Source organism: Musca domestica, unplaced genomic scaffold, assembly GCF_030504385.1.
Source record: "Musca domestica strain aabys unplaced genomic scaffold, Musca_domestica.polishedcontigs.V.1.1 44, whole genome shotgun sequence".
In the NCBI taxonomy this organism is placed as follows: Eukaryota; Metazoa; Arthropoda; class Insecta; order Diptera; family Muscidae; genus Musca; species Musca domestica.
Window position 1 is genome coordinate 5,766,103 of NW_026712334.1, and position 16,754 is coordinate 5,782,856.

The window sequence follows — 16,754 nt, forward strand, 5'->3', positions numbered from 1 at the left end:
GGATGGATGAGGAAGGAAAATCCCTCTTTAAAGTGCCGGCATTCACACACTATGTTGAAAATTGATGCTGCTGTTGTTTTTGTTGAGCATTTTTTTCCTTTGTTAAGGTTAAGTTTAGTGGGTTAAATATACAATCGGAAAAGTTGATGCTGTTAAAAAGAAAAACGTTACCTTTGGAAAGTTCAAGGGTTTAAGTATGGAAAATATGATTAAGTTGAAAAATACTACTCAGGTTTTGAGGATTAATTTTCTTCTGCAAAAAAATAGTATTCCTAAGGGTAATTATAGCATCCAAATTGAAAAGGGTATACTAACTTCGTCATTCCGTATATATACGTATTAGACCCCATAAAGTATATATATATATATATATTAATGATCAGCATAAAATTCTAAGTCGATTTAACCAAGTCCGTCTGTCTGTCTGTTAAAATCAGAATACAGCGCACATTATTTGACGTAGAGCTTCAAAATTTGGCAAAACAATTTGTATTGTATCCAGGATAGTTGGTATTGAAAATGACCCCCCATATAACGGTACCTCCCGATATTCATTATTTTGATGATTTTTGCCAAATTTTCCCACGGATTTGTCTAAAAATTCATATTTGTAGTTCATAGAGTGTTCTAGCTCCGTGACAGAATATTGAATATTTAGATCCAGGTTTTCCCATAGCGCATATATAACGATACCCACCTTTATTAGGTATTTTGAATATTTACAGTTACACACAAAATTATTCCAAATTTGGTATTTAAGAAGATTTGGCAGATGGCAAACCTTGGTTTGATTGATACATGGCGGAGAATACGTAAATACGTATTAACAAGTTAAGAAGCAATAAGTTCGACCCGGCCGTGTTGAATACCCTCCACCATTTGGAATGAATTTGGAAATAAAATCCTTAAAAAATTCTGCTAAAATTTTAAAAATATAGCCGTTGCTGTCTATACGACGTGGACCTACATAGGCATTTTTTGTCATAAGTCATTACCAAATTAAAATTCAAAACTTTAAATAAACGATGAATAATGTAGCTAAAATCATCAAAATATCGTATATGGCGAGATACCGTTATATCGGAGCTGTGCGAAGACCTGGACCAGCATAGGCAATTTTCGGTCATAGGCTGTAGCATCCATTATGAACTTCAAATGCGACATTTCAAACAATTTCGATGGGTATTGTAACTAAACTCATCAAAATACCGAATATAGGGAGGTACTGGTATATGGGGCCTATACAAAGACCTGGACCCGCATAGACAATTTTCTGTCACAGACTGTAGTTTCCATTAAGAACTCTAAATACGTAATTTGAAACAATTCCGGTGAATAATGACGCTAAAATCATCAAAATACCGAATATAGGGAGGTACTGGTATATGGGGCCTATACAAAGACCTGGACCCGCATAGACAATTTTCTGTCACAGACTGTAGTTTCCATTAAGAACTCTAAATACGTAATTTGAAACACTTTCGGTGAATAATGTCGCTAAAATCATCAAAATACCGAATATCGGAAGGTACCGTTATATGGGGGCTATATGAAAACGTGGACCTACATAGCCCATTTACGAACTTAACCTGCCTACTGGTAAAAGAAACGTGTGTGCAAAATTTTAGCCTTCTATCTCAATTCGTTCGAAAGATCGCGTGATTACAGACAGACAGAAGAATTTATATACTTTGTTGGGTCTGACATGAGTATTTCGAGGAGTTACAAACGGAATGACAATGTTAATATACCCTTCATAGTATGGTGGAGGGTATAAAAATGACGAAAAGTACTAAATTCTATTAACTTTGGTATTAGGAAATCTGAAATTTGGAGTAAGAGTCTTTGATGTTGGTTAGGACAGACAAACTAAAGAGTTTTTCGAATTTTCAACAATACGTGTGTCAAAAGTACCAAAATGCACTAAATTTGGGATCATGAGAACGGATAAGGGTAACACCTTAAGATTTGGTATGAGAATTTTTGGAAATGAGGTGAATGAAAGGTTTTGGAAATACATACTTAGTGTAAGAACTGTACTAAATAGTACCAATTTGAAACAATTTGGTTTTGGAAATTTGATGTTCAGATTATTGATGGTATCTGTGTTTGAGATTTGGCAGTGCTTTGGAAACGCGTTCTATGTTTCTACGAAAATTACTACATAGAATTAAATTTGGTATTGGGTGGAGATAGAGCTGAAATCCTGAAATTTGATATAGATGTCATTGTTGGTGTTTGTGGTTACGATATGTCGGTGGTTTTAAAATGCGTACTATAATTGTTCGAAAAGTTGTAGGTGGTACTTATTTTTTATACCTTTTGGTACAAATTTTAAGTATTTTCCTAGTATTCTTTCCGGAAAAGGAAAAATATTGAGTAATATTACATACTTGAAAATCTGAAAATTTATACATGACATTTTAATTGAAAAAATGCTGTCAGCCTGAACCAATTGTGCAGTTTGAGTACTATAAAGGCCTAACACGAACTGTTGGAATGAAGCTAAAATTTAAGGTGGACAATGGCGATGTACAGAGTGAGATGAAAAATCTGCAACAAAGGCAAACGCCATAATATTAATTTTATTTTTAATTTTTATTGAATGAAAGCAAAAAATGTCGGAAATAGCATCAAATTTCCGAATAAGTTTAGAATAGTTCGAATTGGTCACATATGGCACGAATTATGGCCTTCAAACGGCAATAAAACCGTCACACGCTGCCCGAATGTTGCTCTGCGGTATTTTGGCCCATTCCCAGCGAAGCGCTTGCTTGAGGTTATCGACACTTTGGTATTTTTTAGTGCCAGTCTTGCTTTCCAAAATACTCCAGACACAGTAGTGCAACGGATTGGTATCCGGAGATTTTGGTGATCATTGTGCTGGAAATGAAGCGAGGAACCTCATTTTGTAACCATTCTTGGGTGGCGCGTGCTGAGTGCGATGGTGCTGAGTCCTGTTGGAATATCCAAAGTCTGCGCCCAAAATGTTTGCGTGCCCAAGGCTTTAATACACCCTCCATGATACCCTAATAATACACCCTCCTGATGCCACGGTCGATTAATACGAGCGGAGAGCGACCATAGGCTGTTATTGCGGCACACACCATCACCATAGCCTGCGCTTAAATTCTGGTGGCCATCCTAAGGTGCAAATTTTCAGCTGACCCCTTTTGGCAAGTAAATGAGATCATTTTGTTTGTTTAATTGAATGACAACGAATGTTTTCTCATCGGAGAAAACCAAATTTGGCAGTTCTCCACTTTCGGCCAAGCGAAGCAACTCTTAAGCTCTTTTGAGTCTATTTTCTTTCTGTTGCGGTGTAAGTTCTTGCTCTTTTTGGAATTTCAATGGCTTTAATCCGAGCTTATTTTTCAATGTTTTGCGAATGGAATATTGCGATATGTTCAGCTCACGAGCCATTTTACGGCCATTGCGACGTGGGTTGCGATCAAGTCGCTTCTTTACTTTTCGAACCATTTCTGCTGATGTTGCTGCTTTCTTCCGTCCACTTCCATGACGTCGGGCTACGCTACCAGTGTTACGGTAACGAGCGATGGTACGAGACACAAAAGATTTCTTCACATTTAAATGCTGGAGTGCCCTAGCGATAGCCACTTGCGGTTTTAAAGCCAAATATAAAGAAATCACACTAACACGCTTGAATTCCATCACAAATAACTTTTTTCTGGAAAATTCTCACCAAAATGCTTTTGTACGTTTGTAAACAGCTGTCAGACGAGTGGCTTAGAAATAACAGCAGTCTGTAGTTGGTTGCAGTTTTTTCATCTCACCCTCTGTATAATTCAATATAGTCCCATAACTTTGTTAGTTAAGTATATTGAGAATATTAAAGACGAACATTTAGTTTAAAACATATTAAAGTTTCTATCCTAAACATCCCTCGAGGCTGACAAAATATTAGCACAATTAAATATATATTTTTTTAATTATAAAGCGAAAGAGATAATAGACTTTTTTTCGATTTGTCCTGCGTAGTTGAAAACTATGAAAAATAATAAACACAACCACGTTATCTCTGTAAAAATTACTCCATACAATATGTATTTATTTTTTGCTCTAGGTGGCACTTTTTATTAGTTTTTTTTTCAGATGTCTTCCGGTAGTCAATTTGAATACATTGCCTTCTTTCTGCCACCTTTCATTTTCGTTGTATTAAATGCCAAATAAATTTTGTTGTTTTTTTTTTTAACAGTTTTACTTTCTACCGACGATGACTAGTTAAGCCTATTAATACAAAATATTTACGGTTATATCCGACAAATAATCCCAAAAAATTCAAAACATTTTGTTAATTTCTGTGTCAAATATTATAGCCAATCAGAAAGGCCATTTGATCTTTGGCCATAAAAAGCAAAAAAATGGAAGCTGTCATTCTTTTAATCTCTGATCAAAATGTCTACAACTGTAAACAGTTGTTCCGATCGTGGAATACATTAATATTGACTTTCTTTGGATTCATTGTTCGATTGAATCGAGGCAACACTCGCATGGCTCACACTCTTGGCGTTTCCGAAGAGATCTGATGAAGACGTTAATAAGCAGCTGACTTATTTCACATCCATATGGATTGGAATTGAATTTGGAACAAGCGGTACAATAACCCGGCCAATCTTTAACACATAACAATTGGGGCATGTTTAAGTTGTTGTTAGTGTTGCCGTGGCTGCTGCTTCTGCTGTTATTCATGTGCGAGAGGTTGTGTGTGCTCTTTTCCACAATACAACTACGAAAACAACAAAAACAAGGTGTACAATTCAAAGCATTATAAATTAAATTAAAACCGTTAACGGTTGTTTTGAATTATAATCAGCTAAACTGAATTATTAGCAGCGGCAACAAGTCACACAGAGGTGGTGTTGGCGCACACAGCCACAACCAATAACAACAATGTCAATAGGCCAACAATGAATGGTTTTGAGCTACGCTTTTGACAATCAATAAAATACAACAATGACAGAACAAGTCAAATGTCTAATGGCAGAGGTTGCTGGCAGAGGGCAATAAATAAATGTCCATATCTTGAGAATGAAATTTTGGATCTTTTGAGGAAGTTATGTGAGAAGCTGTCGATGTGCCTCTGGGCCTCTGTGGGATATTAACAATTTTAGAGATTATCTTTTTTCCGGCAGTTTATCAATTTCGCATTGTGGAAAAAACAAGATTTAAATACAAATGATATAAAATCAAAGATCTCAGGGGTATTCTGGGTGGACTAAAAAAAATACCTAAAAAAACTTTGAGTAAATCAAAAACTTCTAATGTTGACGTGTTTATAAGGATATTGAGGACCATAGTCGACAAAGGTCAATATTTTCTATAGAAAAGTAATATAGCAAAAAGGCAAAGACTATAGCGGACTAGGGTTCACTTTTTTCCACAGGTCTTCGATTTTTATCCATAAAAAAATGGACAGTAGTCTAATGTGGTCTAAATGTATTCTAAAAAGTGGAGGACTTCGATTTTTTTCTGAATAAAAAATCGATCTCAGTCCGCTTCCACAAAAATATCAAAGACCTTCTTTTTTAGATTAAATTTGCGGACCATTTTTTTCGAAAAAAAAAACCTCAGCGGACTTGTCCCCTGTAGGACAAATCGAAGACCTCAGAGGACTGCCACACATTATTTTCAATTGAAAAGAAGAAGAAATTGAAAAATTACAAGAATTTTCCAAAAATACTACAACATCGCCTGAAGGTAACATAGGCTACATAAATTTTGAAATTCCACTTGGAACTGGAGATATAGCATCAGAACCAGAGGTACCTCCCAAAAACTGAGCTTTAATATCCACATATATATTGATCGATTACATATTCGGTCTCCAAATGTGGAATGTGTAACGGAATTTGGAATAAAAATATATTTGCTAAATTATATTGAATGCTGTTCAGATTTGGAAATAGCTCCCAAATCGGCCAATTTCACATACATATTTGATGGACCAAACACGATACGTATGTCCCATTCAAATAAAATTCGGCAGGAGTCACTAAATTTGGTATAAACATAAATTTTCAAATTATATTCAAATCTGTTCAGATTTAGATATAGCTCCCATATATATTCTCGGCCAATTTCACATATTTAATGCACCAAACACGGTATGTACCTCCAATTTCAATTAAATATGGAAGGTGTGACGGGATTTTGTTTAAAAGTAAACTTTGTCAAATTATATTGAAATCAGTTCAGATTGGGATATAATTTTATTAAGAAGCATTGACCCGCAACGCGTTTGCAATGGTAATAGGCTAACAGTAAAAAACTGTACAACAATTTAGTTGAGGATACGATTATTATTGGGTCCTTGCTACCTCGAAAGCTCTAATTGCACCAGAAATGCCCACTACAAAAGATTGCAGTTTCCTGCACACGTGGCATTTGCCATGAAATTAATAGATCCGAAGGACAAACCTTTCATGTATGCGGACTAAATTAGGCATGTTCCTGCCATGGTACAATAAGGAGGTGGAACAGCTTCGTAAAACTTCAGAAATACAACCCAGAGGCTATGCCCGCCTCCTGTCAGACTAGTTCAAAACTATATACAACAAGTTGTTTTCATTTTTTCATATTTTTCCTCATATTTTAAAGGAGTTAAATAGCGCGAAAAATGAATGAAATGCCTGGATATTTTCAAAATAATAAATACAAATAAAACCAGTAAAGAAAGTCTTAAAGTCGGGCGGGGCCGACTTTATGATACCCTACACCACTTTGTTAATTAAGCAGAGCTCCACATATCCATTAAAAGTTTTTATGGGAGAATTCAATCATACACGCTATGATTATAATTATAATTTAAAGTTCAAAGGACTAAATAAGCCGAAGCATTTGTATCTTTGAAATTCGGAATTGTATTGCCCATTTGGTGCACAATTAATTTGAAATCGGATAAAGATATATATGGGAGCTATATCCAAATCTGAACCGATCTCGATAAAATTTGGCGAAGATATTTCTGAGCTGTATTTGATATATTTCCCTGAATATCGTTGTTACGGAGTGCATATTACGGTTGTGGGTAACAAATATAACAAATCGGATGAATAATATATATGGAAGCTATAGCTATATCTGAACCGATCTTCACCAAATTTGACATACTAGCTTCTAGACTCGTAAGTGCCAAATTCCATCCCATTTGGACAAATATTAGACGTTTGGTGCACAATAAAAGGTAAATCGGACGAAGTTATATATGGGAGCTGTATCCAAATCTGAAATATAAATGTATTTCTGAGCTGTATTTGATATATTTCCCCAAATATTATTGTTGCATAGTGCATATTACGGCGGCGGTGGACAAAAATAACAAATCGGATGAACAATATATGTGGGATCTATAGCTATATCTGAACCGATTTCGATCAAATTTGGCATACATATTTTCAGGCCTAATTTGGGTGTATATGCAAAATTCCATACTATTTGGGCTGATATTACACGTTTGGTGCACAGTAAAAGGCAAATCGGACGAAGATATATATGGGAGCTATATCTAAATTTTGACCGATTTTCTCCAATTTCAATAAGGTTCGTTCTTGGGCTAAACAAAAGATCTTTACAAAATTTCTGGATCGGGCAATAAATGCGACCTGTACTTTGTTTACAAAAATACATGGACAGACGGACGAACGGACGGACATGCATAAATCGACTCAGAATGTGATTCTATGCAGATCATGAAAAGGAACTATGGGTCTATCTCGTTTCCTTCTGCCTGTTACAAACAAATGCACAAAGACATAATACCCTGACCACTATGTGGTGTAGGGTATAAAAATGGGCAGAAGTCGTGCAAACTTAGAAAAAATTATGATCAGCTGGTAGCTCTACCTTACCTTTTTATTGTACCATGGTTTCTGCTTTCTCATAGTCAGCTGTTCCCGGCATGTTTACGCGTTGATAGACCGAGCTATTTGTTTGTTTACGCATTAAAATATTACAATAATGTGTTGGGGGTATTATAAGTTTGATTGGGCCAAAATTATGTAACACCTCGAAATATTGGTTCTCCACATAGGAAAGTATATATGGATCTTCCTATCTCGCCGAGCTGAGTCGATTTGGCTATGTATGTCCGTCCGTTCGTCTGTCCATCTGTCCATGTTATTTTGTAAACACTCTAAAACGCTCAGGAAATTTTTCAGTTGCTCTACAGGTCGCAATTATAGACCAATCGAAACGGAAGATAGAATGTGGCTAGAGCTTAGGGCTGGGCAGAAGCCTTCCAATTTTCATTGTCATCGGGTAATATTTAGAGGGTGAAATAGAACATAACATTTGTGTTAAATTAAACTCAAATTTTAGTATGTTTAAGTCAAATTTTCCATTAAACCGCGAATATTTTTATTCCAGGCGAAATCACAAATAAAGGTCACAACCGTTATAAAGGTCACAAATAGAAACCAAAGTTTAGGACAGCGAGTAGAAATGACCACTACTTTTGTGTGACAATAATACCAACATTATTTACAGGCGATATCTGAAATACACAAAAGGCGAACTTCTGGCTTTTAAACTGATGAGTCTAAATTTGGAGATACAGAGGGACCTGTTGCTTTTGGAGATGATCTCAAAATATTTAGGGGTTCAAATGGAACAGAAACAGAAAAAAATTCCTCATCACACAATTGAAGCCAATTAACACGCCTGAGGATAGAGTTAAGGACATAGAAAAATTTTAGCATTTTGGATGAACATTGGATTATATTTAGCTGTAATACGGACCTTAACAACCAACAGCACAACGGAGTGCGTAAATATTGGGCAAATGTCCTTAATCAAAATACTAAGGGTAACATCTGGGCAGTGCTCCGTGATATAATTTTAAAAGCAAAATCTTCCAAAATAGATTGGACATTAGGGGGCTTCTAACATATTGTAGCATTGTAGGGTATCACATGGTCGGCCCCGCACGCATGTAGCCTTTGCTTATTTGTTTAAATTTTTGAATTTGTTTTGTTTCTTTTTAAACAAACAAATATTTGTTTTTAAAAATTTGAATGAATATAAAATCAAAAGGTATCTAGATGGTTTTTGTAGTACCTTTACCGTTTTTGCATATAGCTCACACACTTCGCATATAGCTTCGGTATTTGATGGACTTATTTGAAATATTTGAAGTGTGATATTCGAAGTTCGTAATGTATACAATCCCATCAGGTAGGAAATTGTGAATATGGTGGCAGCATTATTCTTGTTATGACTTTGGCAACATTTTGAAATGTTGTTTTAGTCCCTAATTGCAGATATAACATATACCGCTCACATGCTGGACCTCGGCACATATAGATATATTCTAAAACGTTTAACTCCCCGAATGATAGTTGAAAACAGTATAAGCTGTCGGCGAAACCAACAGTTTCTTTTTATAAAAAATTTAGCCTTCCTTCGCTGATAACATTTTTATACCCTCCACCATACTATGGAGGGTATATTAACTTTGTACTTCCGTTTGTAACTCCTCGAAATACTCATGTCAGACCCAACAAAGTATATATATTCTTGATCAGCGTAAAATTCTAAGTCGATTTAGCGATGTCCGTCTGTCTGTCTGTCTGTCCATCTGTCTGTCTGTCTGTCCATCTGTCTGTCTGTCCGTCTGTCTGTTGTAATCACGCTATCTTTCGAATGAATTGAGATAGATGGCTAAAATTTTGCACACATGTTTATTTTTCCAGTAGGCAGGTTAAGCTCGTAAATGGGCCATGTAGGTCCACGTTTTTATATAGCCCCCATATAACGGTACCTCCCTATATTCGGTATTTTGATGATTTTAACGACATTATTCACGCGAATTGTTTCAAATTTGGTATTTGAAGTTCGTTATAGGAACTACAGTCTGTGCCAGAAAATTGTCTGTGCGGGTCCAGGTCTTCGTATAGGCCCCGTATATCAGTACCTCACTATATTCGGTATTTTGATGATTTTAGCGACATTATTCACCGGAATTGTTTCAAAATTGGTATTTGAAGTTAGTAATGAATACTACAGTCTAAGATAGAAAATTGTCTGTGCAAGTCCATGTCTTCGTATAGCCCCCATACAACGGTACCTCCCGATATTCAGTATTTTGATGATTATAACGACATTATTCACGGGAATTGCTTCAAATTTGGTATTTGAAGTTCGTTATAGGAACTACAGTCTGTGACAGAAAATTTTCTGTGCGGGTCCAGGTCTTCGTATAGGCCCCATATATCAGTACCTCCCTATATTCGGTATTTTCATGATTTTAGCGACATTATTCACCGGAATTGTTTGAAAATTGGTATTTGAAGTTCGTAATGAATACTACAGTCTAAGATAGAAAATTGTCTGTGTAAGTCCATTTTTTCGTATAGACCCCACATAACGGTACCTCCTGATATTCGGTATTTTGGTGATTTTAACGACATTATTCACGGGAATTGTTTCAAATTTGGTACTTGAAGCTCAAAATGGATACTACACCCTAAGACAGAAAATTGTCTGTGCAGGTCCAGGTCTTCGTATAGGCCCCATATATCAGTCCTCCCCATATTCGGTATTTTGACGATTTTAGGTACAATACCCACCGAAATTGTTTGAAATGTGGTATTTGAAGTTCGTAATGGATGCTACAGCCTGTGACAGAAACCTGTCTATGCTGGTCCAGGTCTTTGCACAGCTCCAATTTAGCGGCACCTCCTTATATACGATATTTTGATGATTTTAGCTACATTATTTACCGTTTATTTCAAGTTTCCAATTTAAATATGGTAATGGCTTATGACAAGCAATGCCATGTCCACGTCGTATAGACCCCAATATGACGGCTATATTCGGTATTTTTAAAATTTTAACAGAATTTTTTAAGGATTTTATTTTTTTAAAATTTCCAAATTCGTTGCAAATGGTGGAGGGTATTAAAAGTTCGGCCCGGCCGAACTTAGTTCTTTTTAACTTGTTTAATTTACTCTTGATTACCCCTAATTTTCTTCGAAAAAAAATTAAATAAAAATAAAAATAATAAACAAAAAACGCAAGCTATTACTTACCACACAAAAACGCTTGTAAACGTAATGAAGAAAAATTTATGACTTGCAAGCGTTAAGACGTTGACTTGCGTTATATTTTTTGATGCGGTTGTTTACACACGAACGGGGAGGGAAAAATTTGGCCAATTATAAATGGTCCACGATTAATGAAATTCTTTGCCAGTCTTTGGGTTTATCTGTTTCTTGATTCTGCTAAAAAGAAAGAAAAAATAAAAAGTTGAAAAGAAAAAGTTATCAAAAAAGAAAATAATTTAAATTTATTTATTCTGCAGTTGTACGAAACGTTTTCACTAAAATAATTAAAACATAAAATAGGAACATAATCAGCTAAAATAGAAAAAGGAAACTAAAGAAAAACAAAAAAAAGAAGCAGGCAAAAAAGTGGAATAAAAACTGTACATGATCTACAAACAGTTGCAACATACATTTGGACACTTTACACATTTTTAAGCTAATGGTTTGCTAGCAGCTTCGTTTTCGCATTCCGGGCATTGGTTGGTGGCCATGGCCAGCATGGCTTAGCCAAAAAAAAAAAAAAAAAAAAAAACGAGAGCGCCTTTGGTCAAATGAATGTTAATGTAAAACCAGCCAAAAGGAAAACACAAGCCAACAAAAGAATCATGTTATTTAATTTTTCTGGATTAGCAAATTGCGTGTGAGTGCGAATGTGTTGGGGCTTAAATGTAAATGCATCCAAACGTGTGTGTGTGTGTGTGCGCTTCCTCTTTACGTTTAGAAACATTCCTAGCATGCCAAACCAAACCTCAACTACCAAAAAATGTTTTTCTTTTTTTGCTTTTGCTTCTCAAATATGGGTCGGCCATCAGTGGCGTTACATTTTAAATTGAGACAACGAGAGGCCTCTCGCCTGTTGTTGTTGTTATTGTTGCATTTTTCCTCCGCAAGCTGTATAATAACCACTTGCGAATGTGGCGGCATTAATAAATGGTATAAATTACAAACTATTTGGCCAGACGCCAAAAATTTACTATTACAACGTGAAAATGTTACCATCACCATTCAACCAGTTAGCCAACTAACCACCACCAGCCTTGATGGCATTGTGTGAAGTTGAAGAAGCAGAAGCAGAGGCATTCAAACCTAAATAGCTAAAGCTATACTTTTTGTTCTGCGAAAAAGTCTCTGTGTGTGTGGTTGTGTTTCTGGGTTTGACCAAGAATGTATGCGAATGGCATGGGAAGAATTGTAGAGTTCCAACTGAGAGTATATGAAAATTAAAATATAATAAGCATATAGAAATATTTAACATTTAAAGGAGTTATCGAATGAAAATATTTAAATCAAGACTCAAAAGTGAAAATCCGATTTTATGATACACTACACCACTTTGCTAATTTAGTTGAGCTCCACTTAACAATTAAAAGTTTTTATGGGAGAATTCAATCATACACGCTATGATTATAATTATAATTTAAAATTCAAAGGCCTAAATATGCCGAAGCATTTGTATCTTTTAAATTCGGACTTGTATTGCCCATTTGGTGCGAAATTAATTTGAAATCGGATAAAGATATATATGGGAGCTATATCCAAATCTGAACCGATCTCGATAAAATTTAGCAAAGATATTTCTGAGCTGTATTTGATATATTTCCCTGAATATCGTTGTTACGGAGTGCATATTACGGCTGTGGGTAACAAACACAACAAATCGGATGAACAATATATATGGGAGCTATAACTATATCTGAACCGATCTTCACCAAATTTGGCATACTAGCTTCTAGACTCAATTCGGTCGTAAGTGTCAAATTCCATGCCATTTGGACAAATATTAGACGTTTGGTGCACAATAAATGGTAAATCGGACGAAGTTATATATGGGAGCTATATCCAAATCTGAACCGATCTCGATAAAATTTAGCAAAGGTATTTCTGATCTGCATTTGATATATTTCCCCAAATATTGTTGTTACAGAGTGCATATTACGGCTGCGGAGGACAAAAATAACAAATCGGATGAACAATATATATGGGAGCTATAGCTATATCTGAACCGATTTCGATCAAATTTGGCATACTTATTGGCATACTAATTTGGTTGTATGTGCAAAATTTCATACTATTCGGGCTGATATTACTCGTTTGGTGCACAATAAAAGGCAAATCGGACGAAGATATATATGGGAGCTATATCTAAATTTTTACCGATTATCTCCAATTTCAATAGGATTCGTCCTTGGGCCAAACAAATGTTGTTTGCAAAATTTCATCTCAATCGGATAATAAATGCGACCTGCATTTTGTTCACAAGAATACATGGACAGACGGACGGACGGACAGACGGACAGACGGACTGACATGCATAAATCAACTCAGAAAGTTATTCTATGCAGATCATCAAAAGGAACTATGGGTCTATCTCGATTCCTTTTGCCTGTTACAAACAAATGCACAAAGACATAATACCCTGACCACCTTGTGGTGTAGGGTATAAACAGAATGCGATGCAGCCAAAAGCGAGTTAAAGTCTGGTGCGGAATTTGGTCCAGAGGCATAATTGGCCAATTTTTCTTCGAAAAGGAGCAGGAAGTGGCCGGCTCAGTTTAAATGAATTATTGTTCACAAAAATTTAAGAGTGGATATAGACAATTTTTGGTTTCAACAGAACTGCCAACCGAGGCCACTATTTGAATGAAAATATATATGGGTGCTATATCCAAATCTGAACTGACTTCAATAAAATGTTGTAAATTAATTTTTGTACCAAATTCCGTTACACATTTCTAATTTGAAGACTTTATCCACAACCGGTTAACAGATATGTGCATACAAAATCTATATTTTTGGATGTACCTACGATTATGGTGCTATATATTTCAGGTGATGCTGTATTATATTTGGAAATTTGCGGGAAACACTGTTTAGCAGTATTAGAGCATATAATTACAAAAAAAAAAAAACAATCAAACGTACAAACATTTTCCTGTTTACAGATATAAATTTCAAAGGGAGTATTTTAGATAATTCAGCCAGGATCAGTGAGACTGATTGGCTTTTAATTGTAAATAGTCGGTGTTGGTCCCTAAAGCATTGTTGTTAGCCCATCGTGACAGATTTATAAGTGTGCACTGCATCTTGTTTTAATTCCCGAAGAAAGTACCTAACTTACCACCATACTGGAGTCCTATTTTCGTTTTTTAATCCAGTTAAGTAACTAACTATTTCAAGTTCCATGGCTTGGTTAAACCATGGGTAAGTAACTTAGTTTGGATTTTTTTTTGGATTTTTGTTTAGAAAACTGGAGTGGTATTTACTTCTTTGTCAATAAGTAAACATCTTTCCCAAACTTCTTCTACGAAAAAAATCGTTGTCCTTGAGGACTCAGTTTTTTTCCTAAATAAAATTTCAATTTCTTCAAAATCTCTTAACAACCCTCCTCTTTCACAGCATACCAACGATAAAGCGTATGACTGGCTGACTGACTGCTTAACTCGTCTGGTGTCTAGTTATTCATTCGACCGTGTTTTTTGTTTGCATCGACAAATTCATGCAAGTGTCTCAACTACTTTTTTTCTTATTTCAACTCAACTCATGCATGAGCTAGTTGGATTTTCTTTCTTTTTCCAGCTTACCTCCCCTTAGGCATTCATCAGCTACGTTTCCACTTCGTCATCATCCGTTTACTAGGCAATGTGGAAAAATTGATAATTAGCTTCGAAAAAAATAACTATAAACACTGAATAAGCCAACAAACAAACCAACGCACACACACACACCAACACACACAACAGCAACCTGTAAGCGAAACTGGGCAACCCGCGCACAGCCCCAACATTGAAATGTAGATCAGTGGATCAATGGCGCATGGATAGAAAAAAGCTGAGATTGGGCCAGAAGAAGAAGAAGCAAAAGAAAAAAATCGTAGTAACAGTCACATGCAACAAGAAAAACATTTATACAGTTGAGGCTTACCGTTGCAGGCCTTTTCAAGTGGAATACAACAACAACAATGACGACTCATGGCAAAATCACGGTGTTTCGTTTTTTCTTCGTCGTCGTCGTCGTCGTCGTCGTCTAGAAAGACAGGAGTTTTCATAACTAGCTTATAGCTAAGATATGTTAGCGATATAAAAAATATTTTGTTGTTAGTGGTGCTGTTGGGGCATTACTCTGTGCTCTCTTTCAATAAAAATGATGAATGGCATAAAAGCATGATAACTATGATAGCAAGTAGGCAATGCAGCAACAGCAACCTATACGCCCCAACCGCCTATTGATTTTTCTTCACCCAGCACCGACCAACCACCGTGGAATATTCCCTTTAAACACAAATGCTGATACTGTAATGTTGCAGACTGAATGCCTGCCTTGCTGGCTGGCTTGAAGACTATAAAACAAAGACTTCGTGGAAATTACAGCGCATAAATAACCATTGAATAAATTGCTGGATGGCTGCCTGACTGCATGCCTTGCTCACTCACACTCAGTGACTGACTGCTTGGAGATAAATATTCGCCTCTTGGTGCATTTCAAACGTAAAGTTAGCTGCGCATGCGCTCTTAACAAGTTAACAACAAGAGTTGGCAGCATCGACCAAACAATGCAAATAAATAATTAAGTGCAATTGGATTAGACGCATTAGGTGCACAGTGGTAAGAAAGTTCTACTCTTCTGTGAGAAAATCTTGAAGGAAATTCTCTCCAGATCCTCAAAAGAAAATTCTCTCTATATTATAAGAGAAGCTCTCTAGATCTTCCAGATTTATGAGGTTCACCATATTTTTGATTAGAATATATTCATATATTCAATGAGAATGTCTTCATATGTGTTTGAGAAGATCTCCAGATTTTCTGTGAGGAGATCTCCAGATATTCTATGAGAAGATCTCCAGAATTTCTTCTCTAGATCTTCTAGGTCTTCTATGAGAAGATCTCGACATATTCGATGAGAAGATCTCCAAATCTTCTATAAGAAAAGTATCCAGATTTCCAAATCTTCTATGAGAAGACCTCCAGATCTTCTGTGAGAAGATATTGTATGAAAAGTTCTTCAGAACTTCTACGAGAAGATTTCTATATATTGATGAGAAGATCTCCAGATCCTCTATGAGAAGATCTCCAGATTTTCTATGAGTCCTCTGAGAGAATATCTCCAGGTCTTCTATTGGAAAAGTCTCCAGTTTTCTAGATCTTCCATGAGAAGACCTCCATTTCTCCATTCTTTTCATGAGAAGCTCTCCAGATCTATGAAAAAATCCCCAGATCTTTCGTGAGAATATCAACAGATCCCCTGTGAAGATATCTTCAGATCCTCTATAAGAAAGGTCTCCAGATCCTCTATGAGAAGATTTCCAGATTTTCTATGAGAAGATCTCCAGATTTTCTATGAGAAGATCTCCAGATTTTCTATGAGAAGATTTCCATATTTTCTATGAGAAAAACTCCAGATTTTCTATGAGAAAAACTCCAGATTTTCTATGATAAAATCTCTAAATCTTCCATGCGAAGATATCCAGGTCTTCTGTGAGAAGATCTTTAGGTCTTCTGTGAGTAGATATTTAGATCTTCTGTGAGAAGATCTCCAGATCTTCTGTGAGAAGATCTCCAGATCTTCTGTGAGAAGATCTACAGATCTTCTGTGCGAAAATCTCCAGATATTCCGTGAGAAGATTTCCAGATCTTCTATAAGAACATTTCCAGATTTTCTATAAGCCCTTCTGAATGCAATTTCCAGATCTTCAAT

General features: G+C 35.9%; 1 protein-coding gene across 2 annotated transcripts in view; it reads right to left on the reverse strand.

Annotated features, from left to right (window-relative positions):
- LOC101892403 (uncharacterized) overlaps positions 1-16,754 on the reverse strand; it is a 114,191-nt gene that overhangs the window by 83,187 nt on the left and 14,250 nt on the right. Inside the window, exon 2 of one of the 2 annotated variants that reach the window (XM_011295893.3) lies at positions 11,049-11,237. The gene's annotated coding sequence lies outside the window, so the exon portion shown is untranslated. Of the gene's footprint in view, positions 1-11,048; positions 11,241-16,754 lie in introns of both variants that reach the window. The other variant, XM_011295894.3, reaches the window with a different exon arrangement.